The sequence below is a fragment of the Cheilinus undulatus genome, linkage group 23 (assembly GCF_018320785.1).
Source record: "Cheilinus undulatus linkage group 23, ASM1832078v1, whole genome shotgun sequence".
Classification (NCBI taxonomy): domain Eukaryota; kingdom Metazoa; phylum Chordata; class Actinopteri; order Labriformes; family Labridae; genus Cheilinus; species Cheilinus undulatus.
In genome coordinates, this window is record NC_054887.1 from 12,020,457 (window position 1) to 12,039,337 (window position 18,881).

The window sequence follows — 18,881 nt, forward strand, 5'->3', positions numbered from 1 at the left end:
GAGAGCACTATGGATTTTGCATCAATTGCACCCACTTTCTCCTCCAACTCATTTAGCATATTGGCTTATGACCTCAAAGCTCAAACATGCCCATAAATCTGCTCCTTTTTTGGGTCTGTTTGTGGAGCACTCCATCCTAATGGAGCTTAATTCTTTCCACATGAAGGTGATGAGCTGGGAGATGACATTTCTTATTAGGAGTCTAGATTAAACAAATGTGATTTTAGTAGCACAGTTTCATAACAAAGTTCCTCCATGGATCAAGCTAAGGTATCTTGTCCAGATAAGATGCAACTAATATAAAATCATAACTTTCATGTGGCGTCACTCACTCATGGACCTGTATCAAATACACGAGTGAACACCAAGTCAGGAATCACTAGAGCCCTGCACAGGACTGGACAGAGAGGCTGCAGCCTAAGAAAAGCTCCAGTTCTGCAGAAGAGACACCTTCAAGCCAATGAGATTTTCCTTGGTAAATGCATTTAAATAAACAAAATAAAACAAATACTTCAAAGTGTGTCTCAAGGACTCAAGTATAAGGTCTGAATTACATATAAATGTCATTAAAAATCAAATGTAATTGTAATTGATTGGGCTGTTTTTTTCATAAATATCAGCATATTAGATATTGGCAAGAATCCAGCATTGTGCATCCCTACTAAAATTGTGTTATTTTGAGGAGATTGAGTATTAAATCGCCATACTGTTCTAAGCTTTTCTGTACAAAGTATTTTTTATGCTGGCCACATGACTTAAACATATGCATTGCTTGAACAGGCAAACAGTTTCTTCAAAACACTACATAAAAAATCTCTTATGAAAACGCTGCTGATTTCCCTCCCTACTTTCCCTTTAAATTATAACTGCGGCGCACGCGGAGTGTGAGCCTCCTTTCTTTCCCTACAACGTGGCCAGGCGGAATGTAAACAAAGGATCCCAGTCAGTACACGCGCACTATCATTAAATAAACCCGCCTTTTTTATCAGCGAGGCTGCAAAAACACCCCTGAAGCATGAATAAATATGCATACTGATTATTTTAGCTTATGGTAATTCATTTAAGTGAAAAAGTGGAAACAATTAAACCAAATTAAACCGCTTTCAACGTCAATTTGGCGCTATTAAAGCCATTTCCCTGTTTTAAGCGCTTGTTTGGTCGTTGAGTGCCTAAATGAGGGGGGTTGGGGGGGTTTGACGGAGGGAATCACGAGCCCCCCAGCAGTGCTCGGCGTTGTAACACGACGCTCGTGGAGTTGCCATCATCACATGGCAGATGGAAATTTCCACTCAGACTCCTTGCTTGTTAAATGGGAAGGGTCTCCAACTCTTGTCTTCACTAGTGCGCCTCCTCCTCCGCCTGCAGCAGCTGTCCACCACCCTCAAACACTCGGTAAGACCCTTACTGTTACTTTTACTGTTTATTCCTACCTGTGTTAGCTAATGCTGTCAATGCCTGCCACTATATTTGCCGCCTTTTACTAGCTTAATTCTGAGTATTAATTGCATTTGGAAGAACCGACTTGGGGGTTTTATAGCCGAGTTGGGAAATTTAACAAATTAAAAGCACATTTATTTCAGCTTGAGTTCAGTACTTTGAAAAGACTTCCCTGTGCTTTTAAGTACTTTTCTTTAAATAAACATTTATTACTGATATACTGAAGAGAGGGAGCAACAGTAGCCGTGTGCAGAGGGTGTTGCCTGCAGTCAATAGGAAGCAGCGTGAAGCGCCAAACACGCGTCTTTATTTATCCAAGAGCCTTATTTTGGCATAAGGTGATAATTTAGTGTCTGACTCCTGCTGTAAAAATACACGTTTCCCTCTCAAGGCACCAGTTGATCATATGTGCTGAAACTACTCTTTTGCATGTTGTGTATTTTGTATGTGCTTGTGCTGCTTTTCCGCCTTTACTGAGAGAAAACAAAGGCGGCTATTTCCAGTTTGCATCTTTTTTTGCTCGTTGGTGTTTGCTCCTAGTATGAGCAAGGTTGAAATAAAAAGAAGTAATTGAGATTTTTTTACTTTAAAGGCAAAAGCAGGGGACATATATGACTGTAAGGCTGATATTGATCATGGTTTATGTAACAGCAGACAGCAGCATGTTGAGGGTGGCCTGCAGTGCTCATTCAAGGCTAATAAATATGTTATGACTGCAATCACAGACTCAAACAGTTGCTACAACCTAGGGTTGGGCAATAAAGACCAGAATTACCTTGATATTTTTTTCAAATGAATGGTGATACCTTATATTTAGCTCAGTACTTTCTTGTTTAAATGTATAACAAATGGTCGTCACAATACCTGAATTACAAACCCGAGTTAAACTCAAGGAAAATAGACGGCAACAAAAATACAAGTCCTAGATGCCTACTGTTGGCTTTTTTTCTTTTTTTATTGATAAAATTGCAGAAAAACTCCTTCATGCTGTCTAAAATGCTGGGATTTATTTCACATCCAACACGGAAACAACCCATAAATAGTGTTTGTGTAGGACAGAACCTTTTAAAGAAGTCTTGGGGGGATGACTGTGCAAATATTCTGTCTCATTTATTACCACCCAAACAGCAACAAAACATACAAAGCTATAGGCGGGGACTAAACTAGATAGACCATGCTTAACAGAGGAGCCTGTTGGTAAATCAAACTTTCTAAAGCTGGTTGGAAGAATGGTATCTTTCCTACCAAGAAAAGCTTTAAGAAAGGATTTTTTTTTTTTTTGCCGCTATAGCTACATCCAAGATAGTCTCTTCACCGATTGTTTGTTCTTCTACAGGCTTGAAATACTACTTAACCTTTTCAAGTCCAGCCACAAATTCTCTGTTGGATTGAGGTCTTGGCTTTGACTTGGCCACCCCAGAACATTCACCTTGTTGTCTTCAAACCATTTCTGTGTAGCCTTTGCTGTATGCTTCAGGTCATTGTCTTGCTGGAAAATAAATCTTCTCCCAAGCGGTAGTTCTCTTGCAGACGGAATAAGATTGTCCTCCTGGACTTTCCTTTATTTTCCCGCATTCATTTTACCCTCTACCTTTACAAGCCTTCCAGGGCCGGCTGCTGAGAAGCATCCCCACAGCATTATGCTGCCATCACTTTGCTTCACAGTTGGGATGGTGTGTTCGGTAGTGTCTTGTCTGATGGGCAAAAACCACCATTTTGGTCTCATTGGACCAAAGAACTTTCTTCCACTTGACCATGGAGTCTCCTACATGCCTCTTGGTGAACTCTAATTGGAATTTAATGAGTTTTCTTTAACAGAAGCTTTCTCTTTGCCACTCTCCTCCTCTGAATGCTAGGGGATGAACAGTGCCTTGGATTTTTTAAAATCCATCCTCTGACGTATACTTTTCTTAAACCTTTTCTCTGAGTTGCTTGGTGTGTACTTTTGTTTTCATGGTGTAATGGTAGCTAGGAATACTGATTAACCGGTGACTGAAGACTCCTTTCTTCTGCATCTTCTTATTTGATATAATCCTTCTAAATGTTTATGTCATCCCTCTTATTTTCTTTTCCAATTCTGGAACAGTTGAAACATCCGTGGAATTCCCTGGTAAACAGACCACTATCTTGCAGTCTTTAAGGGGGATTTCCCTAAATGTGACCCTTCCTGGAAACTTTCCATACATCTGCCCACTTGTTGACACTCTCACTGCTATGATGCTTTATGCTCATCCTTGTCATAACTCCACTTTTAAAGCCAAACATTTTAAGCCACACAGCCTAATCCGGGCCTTAAACCCTGGAATGACTAAAAACAAAGTCTGGAGTCAGAGGGGAGACTATCTCCGCTTAGGCTTATTTCAACAGTGAGGTCGGTTTCTTTCATGGCTCCTCTGGCGGCTAAAAATACTCAGTTGCCACACAGTGACTGTGCGTGAACACTTTCAACCCCCCTCAGGTCCTCTGTGCACCTCAGTTATGTAACTGTCAAAACTGAAGAAATGTCCTTCCTTTAATGAGGCAACGCCCACATCTTTGTCTTATGGGTTCTAAAGTATCCACAGTTGTAATAACATCCATGACTTAGGTGATGGATAAGAGTTTAAAGTGCACAATCATAGTGAATTAGTAAACCATGCTCACAGAGATGAATGCTCTTTAAAGTAATGCACAGGAAAGAGAGACGTGTGTGGTTTGCTTCAAGCAGCCTGTGTTAAAAGATTTGAGATGAATTTGCTCTGATACAAGCAAAAAGTCAGACTGACAATGAAGAATGGACGTCAGGTATTATCATAGAGGCAAACTGCAATATGTTGTTTATATGTCAGTAGCTTTTAATCAGTGTTTAGTGTTAACAAATTAAGATATCAGAAAAAGGGTCAGATCACCCCTAGCTTAAGATAAGGTGTTTTTGATCGACTCTGAGTCAGTTCTAACAATTTATCTTCAGAAAGTTAATGTCAACAAGACGGCTTACATTGGCCTCCATAGACAGCCGGTTACAGCTCAGAGCCACAAGGGACCGTTTGCAAATTGTAATAGAGAAAATGTGATTTTAAAAAATACTTCACTCTGGATAGTTGTCAGAAAACCACTTGATGTAGAATTGATCACATGTTTTTTTAAATATATTTCCTGGTTTGGAAAAATATGGTTTTACATCATTTTGAAAATTTTTTATAGATAATTTTCAATAAGATCCCTTTAAGGACTTAAATGTGTCACAATATCTTGATTAGAAGCAATGAACTGCCCGCTGATTTATGAACAGCAGGAAACTTAAACACCCCTTTATGTACTTGTTGGGGCTGTTAGTGGGAGCAAAAATTACAACCAATTAAAGGCCAGAATTTGGTTGTAGTTGCTCACAATTTTGAAACAGGAATAAAGCATTACAGCAGCATGGTAAGAGCCATTAACTGGTGGCAGGTGGCTGTTACTGTTTAGACGGAGCATTTTGCTGGTAAGCCTGAAATGAGTGAACAACAGAATTAAGTTCATCGACTAGTAATTCTGGTGATAACGGCCAAGGAATTGGGCGTTTAATTAACTGTTGCATGCCTGTCTTACTGACATTTTTGGTATTTTTCTAATGCTGCTTCTTGTTTGTGTTGTGTGATGTGATTTTTATTTTTCTCTCAACATTGCTTCGGATCTGTCTTGAGCGGAGGTGTCAAACTCAATCACAGCAGGAGCCGAGATCTGAATTTAGGTCTGACCAGAAGGGCCCAACGGGGTAAACATTTAACCACTGACTCTAAACCTTATTTTCACAGGTAATTAATTAAGGGGGAGAGAAACTGATTATAAATGATGTTAAGATTTTTTTAATAAAGTCAAAATGATAAGTTTAAAGGCACAGAATCTGAGATAAAAAGTCAAAATTAGTTCAAAGGGTCAGAACACAAAATCAAAAGTCCAAAAAAAATAATTCAAAAGGCAATTATAAGATAGAAAGTAAAAATGCATGGGTTTAAAGGTCAAAATGTGAGATAAAATCCCAAATCATGTATGTAAATTCCAAATATGAGATAAAATTACAAATCATGACTTTAAAAGGTCAAAATGTTGGATTAAAAATCAAAGTTAGGAGTTGAGAGAGTAAAAATATGAGATAAAAAACAAAAATTTGGCTTTAAAAGGTCAAGATATGACTTGAAATTTAAGATTGTGAATGTTAAAGGTCACAACATGAGATAATATTCTAAATTGTGAATTTAAAAAGTCAAAATGTGGGATTAAAAACAAAGTTTTGACTTGAAATTTGACTTGAAATTGGAATCTTAAAGTTCACAATATGAGATAAGAAGTCAAAATCCTCAGTTTAAGTCAGAATTTTGAGATGCAAATTGAAAATATTAAATGAAAAAACTAATTAATTCCTCTCCCTCATTCCTTACTTTCTATCTCATTATTGTACTCTTTACATTTCACATTTTTAAGACTTAACAAAGGGTATTTTAAATCTTCAAGGCTAAAATTCCATACTTTACTAGTACTACTATACTGGAGGAAATCTGCAGACATCAGACCTGCAGACCAGTTCTAATTAAAATATGATATGATCTTGCAGGCCGGGTAAAACTGCCCTGAGCTTGACACCCCTGCTTGAGTATTTTGTGTACTTTTTTTTAACACTGGCTTAATGCTGCTTCATGATTTGTCCTGCCTGCATGCTTTTTTTTACATTGCCTTCACTGCTTCATGCTATGCACGAATGCATGCTTTATGTGACTAGGACTACTTCCCCGCCCACTCCAATGATGAAATATTAGATCTATACATAGATTTTAGCCAGTTTCAGTGCAGGGCGTTGCTTGCACTCACTTTTCTCGTTTCTTTAAGCTTCGCCTTAATTCAAGAATTTCTCCATGGATACATAACACTGTCTGGTATCGATGGCAGGCTCCTGAATCAAATTAAAATCATGTTGTGATAGATTTTGTGACATTGGAAAATATCTCCTGGTCAAAAGAATCAATATTTTATCATGTTGAGCCAAGCAAGCCATATATTATCAAACCTCCCAAGAAGTAAAGTTTATAATAAACAGTCAACACTGAAGCAGCAAAAAGTAGTGAAACAGGCTTTATGCTCTATGTATCCTACCCAGAATGCAACTAAACAGCAGAGTTAAATGCTCGTGTCTATAGTACTCCACATTCTGAATTTGTAAATCTGGGTTTTCCGTTAAGATTCTTAAGTCTAAAATGTGTCCAAGTCTCCTCCAGAGGCCTAAAAGACATTCCTCTGTTGATGCAGGGTGATGACTGAGACAAATGGCAAGTAAGTGGACCATCGCTGATCTCAAAAACTGTAGGGTGCCCCCTTCTTTTGCCTCAAATTACTTGTCCTTCACCCCGGGACTTTTACATAACTTTCTTAATGCTTAGGTGAGGGGCACCAGCAGCACGCCTGTCATCAGGCTCTGGGTTCTCGCTCCTGATTGGCTGCGCGGAGAGCTGAATGACACATGTAGGTCAGACCCTGCTGAGCAGCTGCAGGTCTGGATTGCTGCGGGTCGCTGGCTGATGTAACTTAGAGTGTGAATGAGCCAACGAGCAGAGAGCCAGATGCAGAGTCAGTTTCAAAGGAGTGGGTATCGCTAACACAAAGGCGGATTGAAACTCGGACACAAAGGAGAGAGGCAGTTGGCAGTTTTCCAAAACACTGTCAACACGTTGAATTGAAATCTGAGAAGGTGGTACATGGTTCAGCTTAAGTCTGGGCCTATTTTTACCAGCAGGATTGCATAATTTATTAACATGGGATGTACACTGGTACTGAGCATGATGGCACATACATTAAGGGTACTGGAGTTGATTGCCACTGGGAAAAGTCCACTTTTTCTTGCCACACATGGTGGTCAGAGGTCAGAGGTTGGCCGCAGGGGTTCAATGTCCTGCTGAAGATCCTATAAACATGGGGGGATGTTTGCCGACACAGCTGCTTGACCACCTTGTTCACTACACTGAACATTTACAACTTGTTATTGCTGTAGCACACTGGGGGTCCCGCTGCTTTCTGACTTTGAAAAAATATTATAAACCAGGGATGCTCCGATCATGCTCCTTTGATCAATGAGTAAGGTCACAGATCATATCTAGTGTTTGTTACAGCAGCTGTGATTGGGCAGTCTACTTAGCTTTGCAGTGCACTGAGACTTCCTACAGGTGGCAGTGTAACCTGATGAAAGGAGCTCAAAAGTCATCCTTATAGCCCAAGAGATCAATGCTTGTGTATCCAGTAATGGGGAAAGCTTGTCAGCGCCAATATTCGTTACCTTATTTGTGTATATTTACATGTTTTTAGATATGCTGTTATTTGTTGGTGTATTTGCCAGTAAAGTAATAAATACAATCACAATATGAATCATACTGAAAAACTGACCAATCATTGAAATATAGCTTGCAGTACCTGGTTGCATCTATTATTTAATTGTCTTTCCAACGTGGTGGCATGTCCAATCAACCAGTGCCAAAATGCTCCACAATGGGCCCCTGGTTCATCAAAGCATGCAGGGTTTCTGGTCAGTGATGCAACAGAAAATGAGGGGAGTCCCACATTGTTTAGTAAATGAACACAAAGAAGAGAGGTACATTTGTTATGAATCATTCTTCAGAGCTGAATTGATTCAAATGATGCATTCATGGATAAAAGTTTAATTCAACCTTAAAGAGATTACAGGAAGGGCTGTGGATTCTGAAAGTGAAATTGCTGAGGCAAGTTTTGAACTTTCTTAAACCTTCACAATTACAAAAGACAGCTACAATTGGTTAAAAACCATGTAATGCCATGTTTATTTGAAAACCATTCATTGAAAATAGAATTCTTCTTTATTGTAAATTCTGTGTTAGACCACATGAATTTGAGAACAGCAGCCGTGCTCAAAACTCATCAAAAAGTGCTGACCAACTCCCGCACACTGTTTTAATTGCATACATTTTTCACATGTGCAACTTCAGGTAACCTACCAAGAAAATTCATGAGTTGCATGTTCACACTTGTCCCTAACAGCAGGTTTTTCCTGCAGTTTGCCTGTCAGTCAGTGGAGGAGTGGGGGAGGGTGATATACCAGCGGGTAGCAGGGAAAAATTCAGGGTGAAAACTCACCAACATTTCGCTGGACTCAACAATCATGGATTTTGACATGTGCTGCCTTTGTTGAAACTTTCAAGCCAATTTTTAAGCTCAGGCTACGCTCGCGGTAACCTCCCTCTCCAACTTGCTGCATTCACACATGCTGCTCCAGATAAATTTAAGACATTTTCAGGAGTTCTGTGCATGTGTGAATGAAGCTTAGGGCTAAAATGTGTTGGTCATATCACTTTTACTGCTATTCTTTATAAGTTTAAATTCTGGTGTTGTGACAAACTGAAAGATGAAACAGAGTTCTGTATTGTTCTAGCCAGGGTATCAGTCGTCATTGTAAGTTTACATGACCAGGCAGATCAATACTACCTGATAAGAAGATAACAGTGAGGCTCTGCAGGAGCAAGTTCACAAACAAGGTTAGGACACGGCATGCTTATGAAGAGGCCAGAATAGTGTTTACCAAAGCCACCTGGCCTTTTATGTCACATGACGAGGCAGTTTCAGTCAATAGGTTTTCTGTCTTTGCTTCTGAGAACACTGTGATTTGTTTTTTGAACTAAAGTTTTCAAAGAAATCTTCTTTTCCCTTTTAAATTATCCTGGAATTACAAGGTATTAGATTTGTGCATTAATCAGATATCCTCATTCAGACCAAAGTCAGTGAATTTATCACAGATTTAAGACAGGAAACTGAAGAAATAGTTTTGATTGTGGGTTCTTTCGGTCATAAGAAATAACATGGCATTTCAAGTACAAAATCATGTCTGTTTTTAATGCAGTGTCGCCTGACGGCCCAGAGATCACAAGCATCAAATATTGACCTTCAGCCTTGTGCACAGAGACTTCTCCTTATTTCTGACTGTTTATATGATTTCATGAACTGTAGATGATGGGTTATTCAAAGTCTCTACAGTTTTATGTTAAGGAACATTTTTTGAATTGTTCCACAAAATTAAGACGCATTTTGTTGCAAATTGGTGAACCTCTGCCCCCATCTGGGACACCCTCTTAAATGCTCCTTTTATACCCACTCAGGTTACTGCCCTGTTGTCAATTATTGACAATTGATTGCAAAATGCTCCTCCAGCTGTTTTTCATTAGTACAACTTCCTTTTCCAGCCTTTGTTGCCTGTCCCTACTTTTATGTGATATGTTGCTGCTGTCAAATTCAAGATGAGCGCCCCAACTTTTTTGGAATTACGGTCGTACCAACTATGACATTCAGCGTCATCGTTACTTTGTTATATTTTGTGTTTCATCCTGCTATAAAATGAGTTCAACAGAGCTATGTACGGTGGGTCAAAGGACCCTAAAAGGTCACAATGCTCCCTGTAAGACCCCGTCATGGCTGCAATGTCAGCGGTTCAACGTAACCCAACCAATCATTGTTGCCACTGAAGCATGTCATGTAGAACAGATTTACAGCCGCTGCAGTCACTACTTTGACTTATGTGGCTACTGTGCTACGTCATAATATGTAGCACTTGAATCCTTGGGTGGCAAATGTTGGAGCTGCAGTGAAACGACCACATCATAGAGACGATAGTTAAACACATCTGGTTTAAAGTGAGCCCACGCTCCTCCAGATGATCCTCCTGTCTGTGCTTCATATGGAAGTGATTTAATATATGTGGCACTGTGAGACAACTCACTTTCTGTTCCAAGAAATAAATAGGTCATTTCTGTACAGAGGTTTGATTTAAAAAAAAAAGCCTAATATATCCGATTGATTCCAATTTTGAAGGAATCCAAAACACCCAGGCTACAAATTCTGATAGAGCAGCATCTTTTGATAATGTGGGTCAAAGTTTCGATGCCTAAAAAGTCTGAGGTCTACTATTGGCTTGTTTTCAACTGCAGCATATTTCTGATTTTCCAGTTGAACTCTTGGCTCAAAAGTATGCACACGTGGAGTCTTTGCAAATGTGTCAGACAGGGTCGTCAGTTTTCTCCTGACTGGTCCCATAGGCAAGTTTTAACACCTTATATTCCTGTCTGTCAGGCTATTTGATATAAAAAGTTGGCAAAGTATGACTGTTGCTCTGTGGTGTAATTATGTCTTTTTTTTAGAACTTCTATTGCAGTCTATGCTACTTCTACATACTCAATTCCTAAACTGAAGGAAAAAAAGTCATAGAAATTGGTGTCTTTAGTTACCAATCACTTCAAGACAACACTGCAGAGTATCAAACATGACCATGTCCCAACTTTTTTGAAATGTGTTACCGGCACAAAAGTCTAAATGGACCCTCAGCTTGTAACAAAACAGTGTTTGTCCATCTATTTATTTGTTAACATTTGACACGGTGTCCCAACTTTTTTGTAAATTGGACTTTATTCATGTGTCTGTATCTTAAATAATCACTTTTTTTTGGATGAGTCGCATTTATCTTGTGGACTCACAGGCCACCATAGAAGCTATGCCAGGCTGTACTTGGTGCAAAGCAGAGCTAAATGCTAATATTAGCATGCTCATATATTACAGTGCTAGCACTTTGATGTCAAGCATGTTTGTTGTCCATGTTCACAGTCCTAGTTGAGCAGGTGAGCATACTAGTGTTAGCCAATCAGTTTAAATGTTGTGGAAGCAAAGCGTGCCTACATGTAGCTCATGCATGTGGAAGTTGACACGCAAAGGGCTGGAGTCTGGTCTTACTAGCACTGCTAATATTAGCCATAGGGATGCATGATATTAGATATTCGATACGGCAATATTTCCAAACTAATTTCAGCCACCCCAGACAACCATGTTAACCTGATGGTACACCTTTTGCTGCCATTTAAGGCCAATTTATGATTTATGCTGCCTATATGGACAGCTTACAACTGGTTGTAAATACTGGCAGAAGTGTTTATACCTGCTGATACCACTATTTAATTTTAGATTCTAATATTTGCCACATTAATCAGCATACTAATATGACAGTGTTTATCCGCTTGTAGTTCAGTTTTCAGTTATCCAGCCAATATTTACAAATTCACTTCAGCCAATACCAGTAGGTTCTTTGCAGTTGCGTGATCCGGATATTGCGCAAATGTTCATTGGGGGTCAGAACATGGGGGACAGCCATTAGGCATGAATGGGAACAGAAAAAGTTAAGGCTCTAAGTCAGTGGTTCTCAACCTCTTCAGCCCAGGACCCCCAAAATCTAGGTGCCAGAGACCGGGGACCCCCACTGTACCTGGAGGTGGTTGAACACAGTCAGGCACATTCAAGAATAGTTATGTGGAGACAAGGCTGCCCATAAGGAGGGATAAAGTGGAAGGTTTCTGGGATCCAGCCAAACTGGGGGCCCATGGAGGTCAGCAAAATCATGGTCCATTTGAAAGTTAAACTAAAAATAAACTAATTTTTGTTAAAAACAGATTTAAAATGGGTAAAAGATTGCTTAAATTAATGAATAATGGCAAAAAATGGTGGAAAATGAGTTGTAATTGGATTTTTTTAAAGAACATAAATGGGTTTAAAGAGGAAAAAATTAGATAAAAGTGGCCAAACAATAACCAAAAATGGATTAAATTGGCAAGAATGGGTACAAAACATGGTAAAAATTGATCAAAAAGTGGCTGAGATGGCTTTGCAGTGCAAAAAATTGAGGGAAATAAGGTGTGTGTGTGTGACACCTCTCATCAAGGCTTTTTCAAATTCCTGCCCGCTGCTGTTTCTCCTGAAGTTTTTATAAACTTGTTCTCTTCATTTGTAGTAGTTTAAGAATTATGAACTTCTTACTTCTGCACTTCAGATACTTTGCGTAGTCGTAAACAGCTCAAAACATTTCTGCTGCTGCGTGACGTCGTCTGTAAAGAAACTATATGGATACTGATATATGAATGTAGTTTAGACCAAAACCTTTAGTCCCAAAAACACACAAGCTGAGCCGCTCAGCTGTTAGCACTGCCTCAACTCCATATACTTATTTGAACATGATGCTGATATTAACAGACAATATAGGCTGAAATTTACTGCTGATATTGGCAGAAATGTTGATATGGATAATTAACTTTCTAAGCCAATTTCATGCAAACAATATTGTGTATAGCCAATTAAATTTGGACTAAGAAAGTCAACTAACAGCATCCCTACCTGGCTTGATCTCCCTCCCGTTCTGCCTCTGTTTCTACCTTTGATCCCTGGCAATGTGTAAAGGGCTCATGGATCATCATGCTGCTAGCATGGCTTATAAAACTATGAGGAACTTCAAGAGGAAGCCTTTGCTCAACTTGAAACAGGAAATGAGAATTACAATTTTAACTCTTCTGTGTTTGTGATAACTTAATGTTTAAACACTTGAAATGCAACAAGTCAGACAGAGAGCTCAGAGAGCTTTAAAGAGCTCAGTGATCCAGCACATGCTTTTAGGCTGAGCCTGGAAAGGAAAGATTTATGGAGGTATGAAACATGAGCACCAATGATAAGGCTGCAGAACTCCTCAGAGAAATCCCTGACAGGATAACTCCTTTTCTCTCCCACCCTCATTCTGTTAAGTCTACTTATGAGAACATGGAATTTCAGAAAACAGACAAAGGGATTGTCATAGTACCAGAGTTTCTTAGTTTAACTTCAAAATGATGATAGTGAAAACCTAGTAGAGGTGAATGGATTGGTTGTAAATTAGACCAGTAGTCACAAGATTTCAGTTTCCCATGAACAGCTGCATTTCTAGCTCCAGTGTGCTTCATTACATTTGCATTTTTGGCTTATAGTTGAGGACTGTGATTGCAAGCTGCAGCTCCCATGTTGTTGGTATGAGAGCCAGTGTAAAAGAAGCATGCCTTCAGATGTTACCCTAATTTTCTAAACACTCAATAATGGCTATATGAATTAGATCCTGGCTCTAAAACTGTAAATGCAATAATCTCTTTCAAAAGTTAGACATAGCAAAGTTATGCAAGCATCAGCCTCTACAAATAACAATGACATGTAGTCACATGTGTCACGTCATTTAACAGTCGCCTACATGCAAAGAAGTTCATGGAGCTGATAGATTTTACACGCAGGGGACAGAAATATCTGCTGGCTCAGACTTGTGAAATTCTTTCAGATGCCATGGTGCTTCAAAGCATTCATTACATGCAAAATGTAGCTTTGAATCAGCAGACTGTTGCTTTGTCCTTTAACATGAGTCCTATAGAGAAGTCGAATGGTTATATAAGCAGATTTTGCCTCTAGTTCCCATATATGAGAGAGCTGCAGTAACTCTGACTCAGTGGATAACTTCACTCATGATGCAAATGTTTCAAACATTAAAAACAACAACAGTCCACCAGAAAATTACCAAAAGACCCCCAGCAGGGATCACTCTGCCCAAGGGCATGATGGGGAACTTCACCCATACATCCACCCAGATTTGACATTGCAGTGGGTGTCACTTACATCAGTTGACTCTTTACAGAATTGAGCTATCACTTCTGGATCAACACTGTCCAATAACTCTGACACTGAAGACCACATGAGTTCTACAGAGAGGTCTAATGGTTATTTAAGCAGATTTCATCTGGCCAGTCATTCAACAGCAGTCACTGTGTGGTGTTTGCAGACAGTCACATGGGATGGGAGAGGTAAATTAGAGGTTTTTGAATTCCTGTTCTTAATGATCGTTAACTGAGAAGCTGGGCTGCCTGTCTGCACCATGAGAATAAAGGCAGAGTGCTACTAGACGCGAATAGAGTAGTCCAGATCACAAGAGTCTACTGTGTAGTCAGATTTGATTATAAGCCATGATGGCATAATCTTTCAAGGTAGACTTACCACAAGCTACCTGAATGTGAAACGATGATATACAGTCATGAACAAGACATAAAATTATATTTTATCCTCTTCATTTTAAGAAAAAACCCACAATCTCGAGCAAGTCAAGCTCACCTTTACATGTGAATCTTACTTGTATTGCTGCTACAATTGAATATAATGCTAATTTCTTGACAAAAGGCAGGTTTAAACATGGAAACAACAATATATGGTCAGCTGGTTTAGTGACAGGACACACTACCGCCTCCTTAATGCCAAATTATGACCCAAATTTCTTTGATTTTTTTTCCATCGTAATAAAGTATTTTAAATGAAAAATGCCAGAATTTGGACTTCAGATGAAATACAAGATCTGATGGAACAAGAGATGGAGGCATGCCCTTCAAAAATACAGCAAATCATAGAAATTTGCCTCTTTTTTCCAAGCACACATCAGCCAACTGCAAAAATGGCTTCCTAACCCATCAGTTGAGAATGAAGGATGTAGAAGACACAATCAAGTATGTAATTAATAGAGGTGGACGACTATTGAGCTCAAGTAAAAGTACAGTTACTCTGGTTACATTTTTCTTAAGTATCAGTGCTGGTCTATAAATCTACTCAAGTAAAAGTAAAATGTATTTAATTTGAAGTTTATTCTACGAACTGAGTAGCTACAGAGGAGTTGTACAGTCAAATTAAAACTTTCCTTATTGGAAAGAACAACAACAGAATAGATCTCTGAACAGGTAAAGTCACATTTCTACAACAAATTTTAATACACAGCAAGATTTACAGTGTTAAATTCGTTTAGAATTAAATGTAACACTATAAAAGTGTGTATTGATCCACACTTTATTTACATAGGTAAACTACACTTTTGAAAGTGTTAAATATTGTACAATGTGACAGAGCTACAGTAAGTCTAGCTCAGTTGATAACTTCACTAATGGTGAAAATGTGTCGAACATCAAAAATAAGAATCCACTTGGAAAAATTACCAAAAGATTCCAATTTTATTGTCCAATTTTGATAATATCATAGGGCCCAACAATATGGCCAGTACCATCAACAGACTTCAGATACTTTTTTAGAAACCAGTGGATGACATCACTGCGTCCATGTTTATTAAGTCTTATTTTCTATAGTCTTTATTTGATTGTTAAATAAACAACTACGGATCCCATTTAATGAAATAAAAAGTGAAAAAGAGGTGCATTGTTTAGTATTATAATTTAGCAGGTACTCCATTAACCTCCTCTATGTATGGTACACAGTGCAGTAGTTAAGCAACAATTAAAGCAGCCTTTTTAAACTTAAACAGGGTTAGCAGCATTTCTAAAAGTCCTCCTTCAGGCTCTATAACTGTCAGAGTGATGTTGATGCTGTGAGATAACTCAGCAGTTGTATGCTTTAAATAGTGAAAGTGTTTGAGCTGTAGTCTGGTTGGGTTTGGTTTTAGATGAGATTTGTGTGTGATTGCTTTAGTGTGAAGTTTACAGTGTCACGTAACAGGTGTTTTGGTCAAAAGAAAAGGGTAATGACCCCATGATCTATGACGTAAATATCCCCCTTGACCTTGTGTTTACCTGCTGATGTCAACACTTTGTTGTTGTCTGGCATCAGGAATAACCACATTTATGTCCCCTCCATAGAAACTAGTTTGATGCTAAAAAAGAAGATGAGGAAGACATTTTTTACAGAGTTAGAGAATGGTTTTCAACTGAAGATTTTTATGACGTCTCACTGAACTTCAAACAAACGTCACAGAGGTCTAGTGAACCAGTTTCCTCAATGATCAGGGGCTCTAAACTGGGTTAGAGTGAAATAAGCAAACAGTCTTACATCATCTCTGATGGTTATTGGAACATTACTAAACCCTCTGACAGAACCGAACAGAAAACGCCGGCAGATTTTCACTGCTCTGGAACTTTCTTTGGAAAATTGATCTGGGGATGAATTGAACTTTTCATAACAGTCCAAATGTTTAGTCAGGCTTCTGCAGGAGGTGGACACAGTCAGGAAGATGACACAGTTTTACCAACACCCTCCTTCTGAAAAGGGGAGTTTAGGGCACCGATTAAGGGAAAACCTGACCCCCATTCAGAAAAGAGTGTTAGAAGAACACTTTAAGAACAACGGACACTAAAAAGCTGTTTAAGTTTGACTAACTGACATTTAAGTCTTTTTAAGAAAGGCCTTTAATGCTGAAATTAATTTGGATGAGGCAGATACACCCTGGTAGACAAGTGACTAGCCAGAATTAGACAAACTAGAGATTTCTGTTGCAAAGAAAGACATGATAAGCAAATAGTGATAATATTTATAATGGTGATGTTCTTGGGCAAGTAAGTACACACCTGATTAAACCAGAGGGATCTGGCTGTAGACCGGAGATCTCATATCACATCTGCCAGACAGAAATACAGACTAAAGTTTTCTAAATTGAATTGGATTTAACTTTAGGTTAGGTTAGAGTAAGGGTTAAGGTTGGGTTAGGATACGAAAAGTTAAATGCAAAACCTAATTATGTTTAATAGGTTTAAATAAAGTCAAGTAAACAGTCTGCTCTTCCTCAATGAAACATTCTAATGTAAGTAACGTAGATAACACAGCTACATAGATAACAGAGCAAAAGCTTGTTAAGCTCACAGATATTCATGCAAATGATGCTAAGAAGCTAATGTTAGCGACATAGGCTACTTAGTGTCATGTAGCTATGTAGCTTTGCAGCTTATGGCCCTAAATTAGATTTAACTACTTTTGCCAAAGCTCACGTTACTAAAACTAACTTAGCTACATTGGCTTACTTGGCGATCTTAGCTATGTAAGTATGTTTGCTTTAGCTAAAGCTAACAAAGCAAAAACAAGAAATCATGTATCTACATCTGAAATTGGTTTATACATAATTTACCCCCAGATTAGACCTTTGGTTTTATTTATGAAATGTTTCTTAGTCTGTAATGTTTTCAGTGTGGTTATTTCATGAATTTCTGCAGCCAGAATGTCTTGGATTAAAGACAAATTGTAACTGCATTAAGTTAACTAAAGCCAAGAAAACGCACAGGAAGCTATTAAAAATGCACATTAAATTAAAATGCGACCAGAGCAGCAGTTGGAAAACATTGCCATGCTGACATAAAATAAGTACCTTTGGCCTCCAACTTCTAATCAGTTCATCCTTGAATCCAAATGTAGTTTTGAGTCAAATTTGACAAAAATCTCTCAAAGAATTCTTGGGTATTGTGCTCACAAGATTTTAAGTCACAATGAATTGAACTCTGCACCTCCGAAAAGTATTAAATCCGTTCTTGACTCGGAGTGGACACTGGTGCAAAGAAGGAAGATAATCCTCCAAAGCATTCTAGAGATATCACATTCATAAGAGTAGCCTGGAAAGACACGTACATACGGACGAACAACTCCAAAACACAATTCCTAGCGCTCAGACTATCCTCAGTATAGAGGCAAAACATCAGGAAGTAAATTATGAAATAAGAATGTTTCCTTTTTTCTTCTGCTACCCTCTAATTCACAAACATACAGAGGTTAAATAAACCCCAAACTGAGCTGCAGAGCCAACAGCGTCTCATTTCCTCTGTGCTTTTTGCTTGTTTTAAAGGATCCCATGCTGACTTTCTGGGTAAAATTCTAAATGAAGCTCATATGATTGTTAAGGAAATAACCGTTTAACGTTTCCTCCCCTCAGCGGGACCCTTCAAGTCTTTTTGTTCTCATGTGTGCTTCCTTTGACCTCAAACGGTGAGCTCCTCTCACTTCTTTGGCTGACTGCTGTTCCACTCAGAAGTTAAAGACCTTCTGACCCCCGACCCCCCAAGCTAACCCTGGTCCTTTTTTGGTGTGTGGCAGGATTGGCTCACAGCTTTCTAGTCACAGGTTATTGGCCAAGTATGTGTTTTAAGCCCCACACAAACTTTAATGACCATGATGCCATTTAAGGAATGTCCCTGCAGCAGCAGAGGGGATCATGGCGACGAGTTTATGATTCTGGGAATTTAGCTCTCCCTGCTAACGTCAGGCAGGGTCATTTTCACAAGCACTTCCTGTACGCAGAGTCACAGCTTTCATGTGGCTTCCTTTTTTCCCTTTAAGTACCAACAGCAAGTTCATTAAGAAGGTTAAACTTCAACTCTTTGATTATTTAGTTCTGACGGGGTCCTCTAAAAGTTACGCTTTGTTAGCTAGCAGATTGGTTTGATGCAGCTAAGATACTAATAATTTATTCTCTTCTTACAGATAAAATTATTAACTTTAAAGAATTTATTATTCCTCCAATCAATAAATTAGAATTCATGAATCATAAATCTCTCTCAATGTTCAAAAAATCTTGGTATGACAGGTGGTGGCTAAGGTTAGCATATGTTAGCAAACTTAAGAAAATAATTACACTACTAATATCAGATCAGTTTTCTCTTTTTATGTCTGTTAATATAAATGTTTCAAAGCATCAATAATCCAAACTATGTTTTTTAATGGCATGAATGATTGATTTAACTGACAAGCATCTTATCCTGAAGATGTTGGTGTACCATGAAATAGCTGTAATATTGGTGTTTTCTGGACTTAATGGGAAACTGTAAGTACAAAAACTGAAAATTTAG

The 18,881-nt window shown here is 38.6% G+C and overlaps 1 protein-coding gene across 1 annotated transcript in view; it reads left to right on the forward strand.

Annotated features, from left to right (window-relative positions):
* The first annotated feature begins 1,265 nt into the window (after positions 1-1,265).
* Positions 1,266-18,881, forward strand: part of slc38a4 (solute carrier family 38 member 4) — a 69,166-nt gene continuing 51,550 nt past the window's right edge. The window contains exon 1 of the mRNA XM_041780741.1: positions 1,266-1,392. The gene's annotated coding sequence lies outside the window, so the exon portion shown is untranslated. The remainder of the gene's footprint in view (positions 1,393-18,881) is intronic.